We start from the raw sequence: 5,218 nt of genomic DNA, 5'->3' as shown, positions 1-5,218 counted from the left end.
ACCGCACAGCAGCTCAAGCACCATGGTTTGATCGCTCTACCAAGCATGGACAATTATTGCACCCAACACAATGTAATAGCTACTTGTTCCAATCAATAATACGTGCATAACTGAACTGGAAATCATAAGTGGAATGTTTCCTCAATCGAGTCCTGTCATAAAATAACATGTCATAAATTTTCTGTTGAGATTATGTTCTATGCTAGTGACGGGTATGAACTGAACTGAACTGAACCGGTAAGTGACCACCGGGTGATGTAATAATCGTATGATCAGACTAATGCCACAGTATACTGGGTGGAACTGAACTGAACTGAACTGAACCGATAAGTGACCACCGGGTGAAGCAATAATCCCATGATAGTGAAGTGGCCACAAGCAATATTGCATAAACCTCAAAAATGAATATTTTATATTTTTATGCACGTAATATACTTTAATGGCATAATTAAATATCCTGTATTATTTTACCACATGGGTTGGACCGTTCCGAGGCTCGCTGCGACCTAAATTTAACATGAGAAATATGCAAATGATTTTCTTAACCAAACTTTGTAATTAAATCCGAAAACGAGACAATTACGCCCAACGACTTAGTATTTAATCATGACTTCTTACCAACCCGAACCAACATCGAACCATCAATTATTCATGATTAAAATTCGCCTAAAATGATGAAATAATGCTCCTAAAATGATACAAGTCGAAATTTTGGTGAATGGAGGCCAAAACATGAAACGTTCTTTCGAGAGTCAATTTGACACATCGCACCATAATTTCTCGTACGATCTCTAAACTTAACCGAATCATGAACGGCCAAAAACATGACCTTCCTACTCGATGAGATACTGTCAGTCCAATTCCATAGGCTAAAAGCCAACCAAGAACTCAAACGGCCCTCTGAACCGAAGCACCACTTGATGTCGACAAAATACAGCGGCAGCGCTTTCGTTTCCTTGTGTCGTTTTCGAGATTATTGTCCACTGGGGCTTGAACCACCAACCAGAACCTCTTACCAACATCCTAAGGAATTGTTTGAACCATGTCTAAGGGCCCTAGTCCAGCCACAATCCAAACCACACCATGAATCACCCGAAAGATCCCACCCGAGAGGCACCCTTGCGTGCGTGGGGTGTATTTCTTCCTTTGCTGTCCCATGTCATTCCAGTGGCCATTTGATTGACCATGGCATGATCTAGACATCAAGGGATATGGTATGAACCGTGGCTAAGGGCTAAAAATCCAACCAAGATCCACACCAACACCAAAACTCGAAACTCACATGCAGAAATAAAAAGGGGTCGAAGGGGATGTTCTTGTTTTTATTTGAAAACCGATTCCATCATGGACCAAGCCTCAAAAGGCCGACTTGGTCACATCTTAGACATAATAAGGGGGTGTTCTAACCATGGCTATTGCCCCTAGGGCAGCCAAGATCAGAAACTTTCTAACCATGGCTATATAATGAATTAGACATTGTTGGTATACACTTTTCCGAGTGCATTTAATTCATTTACAATACTGCTCACCCTTTCATCATACTCATTCATTGATTCTCCAACCTTCATTTTGATAATGGTAAATTCCTGAACAGCAACTGAGAGTTTATTTTCTTTTGTTTGGTCATTTCCTTCATATAACTGAATCAACTTCTCCCAAATTTCTTTTGATGTTTTGCACATCTTTATTTTGTTGAAGGTTGCTTTGTCCAGTGTTTTGTATAGAGTATCTTTGGCCACAATGTCAAGATTAGCTTTCCTTTTGTCCTCAGTTGTCCATTCTTTTCTGGGCTTTTGAATTCTCTGTGGTGCTCTTTCAGTTATGGCAATTGCTGTGTTTGCTTTTAGAATTTTCATGGATCCGTCTGTTATGACATACCACATGTTATCATCTTCTGCAGCTAAGTGAGCCTGCATTCTGATTTTCCAGTCATCGAAATATTCTCTTGAGAACATAGGAATTTTATTGAATGAAGTCATGCTAGCAGATTTATAGATCAAAGTATTCAAGAACAAGATTCAACTGCTCCGATACCACTTGATAGGATCGGTTGTCGTAACAAGAGTGTTTAGAAAGGGGGGGTTGAATAAAAACTTACACTTAAAATTGTTCTTTAACAATATTTGAGTTCAATTTAGTGACAAACTGAATCTCCGAATCTTGTTGGTCAATAACAATCAGTTAAACTAGAGTAGTTGCGGAAAGTAACTGACTGAAAGATAGAATACGAAACTGAAAGAAATATGCAAGAGTTGTTTCTGGATGTTCGGAGAATTTAATTACTCCTACGTCACCCCTTCTATCACAAGGATAGGATATTCACTAAAAGACTTTGATCAAGTACAACACTTGTACAGACCCACTTCAGTTTGGACTTAGAACTGCCAAAACTGAAACTCTTAGTTCTACACAATATTCTCAATACGTAACTGATATTAGCAAAGTTGAATCTAACAGCTTTTAGAGAGTGCTAATAAGCTCAGATTGTAGCCTTGATTGCTACGAGTAATTCAAATGAAATTGAGCTAAGATTTTGACAGAGTAACAGCAAGCTTAAGATTGAATGATCGTCTCTTTTTTCTTCTGTTGTTCTTCAGTCATATTTATACTTCTCTTTCAACGGTAACTTTGATATGCATTTAAATTCTAGTATCCGTTGAATGTCACTTCATCATTTGTTGGGCAATGTTCTCTTCATTGATTGTCATACGGCGTCTTAATTGCAGTAGCCGAAATACGTTGTTCTACGCTGTAATGATTGAGGTGCGGCTTTCCATATTCATTTGCTGTTTACTATGTCCTTTTGTCGGTTGAATGTTCTTTCCCGAGAAACATTCAATTGAGATATGTTTTGACTGAAACTTATGCAGCTGAGTATATTAACTGATCGGTTTCCAACTGATCAATTTTCTTCATTTGTTCAGCTGGTTTCAGTTGTTTCATAATTCAGTTAGTTTCTTCAGTTTGTCAAACTCCGAAATTTGGTTTCCAACAGCATGGTCTCCGGGTTCGTCTTCGTAGCATGGAGAGCAAAAACTCTGCCTTGGGTAGGCAGATTCCTCTGAAGGCACTGCGGCAGCAAGTGGTCAAGACTACCATACTTGGAACACTTCCCTGAGCCATATATACACGCTCCAGCATGGCGGCATGTGCTATTAGGGCAGACTGGATGCTCAAAAGTCTTCGGGGCTGGGCGTCTCCACTACTGCTGATGTTGTTGACCTCTGTTTCTAGGCGGGCAGTGAAAAGGCCTCTTATTCTGATGCTGCTGCTGAGAAGGAGGATGGCGGTGTGGTACTTGAATCGGTCGCTTCCCCTTGCGATCCCTCTCAATGTCACGCTGGTCCTGCTCTGCAGCTAGAGCTCTGGAGACGGCAACATCATAAGTATTAGGGCCAGCCACCCTAACATCACGGCGAAAGATCGGCCGTAGACCATCCAGAAAGTGTCTCAACTTGGCACCAGCATCATTCGCAATTAGGAGCACAAAATGGCAGCCCCTCTCAAACTTACGGATGAACTCCATAACAGTCAGATCTCCCTGCTTCAGGGTCATGAACTCCCTGGTCAACGTGGAACGCACTTTGTCAGTAAAATATTTGGAGTAAAATATCTCCGTGAAGCGTGTCCAGCTCAGCGTACCCAAGTTCAGGGCTACTGACGCTCCTTCCCACCATAAGCGGGCATCTCCTCCGAATAAATAGGTGGCACATCGAACTCTGCCTGCATCTCCCAGCTCCATTAACTCGAAGATAACATCGAGGGACTTGATCCAGCCCTCGGCAATCATGGGGTCCGTCATCCCTGAAAACTCCTTAGGACGCATCTTCATGAATCTCTCATAGACAGCCTCAGACCCTGTCGGTCTGGCTGCTTCAACATTGTTTCCCGCAAACTGCGCGAAGAACTGAGCCATCCCAGCTAGCATCTGGGCATTCATGTCAGGAGGAGGGGTGGAGGTCCCTGCCTCTCCTGCCTCTGCTCCTCACCATCCTCTTGGCGAGGCTCATCATTTCTAGTGCGCTCGGGAATGCGTTTGGGGGCATACTGTTCCATACATAACCCATACATAACCAAAATGCATAATTCCATAATTTATTTAAATTTAAATACTGAATAATAAGAATCTGGATGTAAAATATTTCATGAAAACATGTTGTTAAATAATTCATGCTTTAAATAAAATGCGTAAGTGTAAAACTTGCAGACCGAAAGCATGACTTCATGAGCTTCTCGTAGTCAGTAGTAGTACAACCCTTTACAGAACCATTGCTCTGATACCAGCTATAAAGGCCCGAAAATTCGTGTTTGAAAATTTACGGAAGAATTTAAAATTTTCTTTTTAAATAATTAAAATGTCTCATTAAATAATTAAAATGTCTCATTCAAAGTTAAACTTATAGATAAAGTTTAATATTCAACATAGCAGCGGAAGTAAATATTTGTTTGCAAAATAACGATTTAAGAATAATCCAACAAAAGATAAAATGTTTTAGCATAAAAATGGTAAATGCTGAAATGAGGTCCTCGGGTTCGACTACTGCTGACCCAAGATGGCTCACTGGTCCCCGCCCTCGATCCCGACCTCATCAGTACCTACAACAATGAAGTCTAGTGAGTCTAAAGACTCAGCATGCATACATCTTAAATAACAATTAAATATAGTAAAATTTCATGCAACGTGAAATTATAATGAGACTGGCATAACACGTAAATATCATGACATGAGTAATTATAATACGTGCATAACTGAACTGGAAATCATAAGTGGAATGTTTGCTCAGTCGAGTCCTGTCATAAAATAACATGTCATAATTTTCTGTTGAGATTATGTTCTACGCTAGTGACGGGTATGAACTGAACTGAACTGAACTGAACCGGTAAGTGACCACCGGATGATGTAATAATCGTATGATTAGACTAATGCCACAGTATACTGGGTGGAAATGAACTGAACTGAACAGGTAAGTGACCACCGGGTGAAGCAATAATCCCATGATAGTGAAGTGGCCACAAGCAATGTCGCATAAACCTCAAAAATGAATATTTTATATTTTTATGCACGTAATATAATTTAATGGCATAATTAAATATCATGTATTATTTTACCACATGGTTTGGACCGTTCCCAGGCTCGCTGCGACCTAAATTTAACATGAGAAATATGCAAATGATTTTCTTAACCAAACTTTGTAATTAAATCCGAAAACGAGACAAT

Source organism: Primulina eburnea, chromosome 5 (genome assembly GCF_022965805.1).
Source record: "Primulina eburnea isolate SZY01 chromosome 5, ASM2296580v1, whole genome shotgun sequence".
NCBI lineage: Eukaryota > Viridiplantae > Streptophyta > Magnoliopsida > Lamiales > Gesneriaceae > Primulina > Primulina eburnea.
Note: the sequence above shows the minus strand (reverse complement) of the source record.